Below are 341 nucleotides of genomic sequence, written 5' to 3'. Positions count from 1 at the left end.
TAAAGTTGTTGAACCATGCTTTAGTGAAATATTCAGGGTTTGTGGACGTGAAATGTCATGTAAGCCGCAAAATTCTGACGCTTTGTTAGAGATCTCTTGACTTCCTCAGGGATAATAATTGTATCTAAGTTGCTCGTCTTGTAGGTGACACAAGTTTTGGAAAATGTACAAGGTTCTTCTTTAGCTATTGATGTCGAACAACTGTAACCATATAAGGTTTTCAAGGTAATTCTATTAAAAGTTTTTTGATCTTCCAAATCTGAATTTCATAGCTGCTTGTTGGCTTGCAGAAAATATCGAATCGAGTAGATTGATTTTAGCAACCATATCATCCAAAACCA

At 35.2% G+C, this 341-nt stretch overlaps 1 long non-coding RNA gene across 1 annotated transcript; it reads left to right on the top strand.

Annotated features, from left to right (window-relative positions):
* On the top strand, positions 1-341 carry LOC105155351. Its single transcript, XR_847302.1, has 3 exons — positions 1-59; positions 145-225; positions 291-341. It is a non-coding gene; the product is annotated as an uncharacterized LOC105155351 (long non-coding RNA).

This window comes from Sesamum indicum, unplaced genomic scaffold (assembly GCF_000512975.1).
Source record: "Sesamum indicum cultivar Zhongzhi No. 13 unplaced genomic scaffold, S_indicum_v1.0 C05657, whole genome shotgun sequence".
Taxonomy (NCBI): Eukaryota; Viridiplantae; Streptophyta; class Magnoliopsida; order Lamiales; family Pedaliaceae; genus Sesamum; species Sesamum indicum.
Note: the sequence above shows the minus strand (reverse complement) of the source record. Positions and strands in the feature narration are given on the sequence as shown.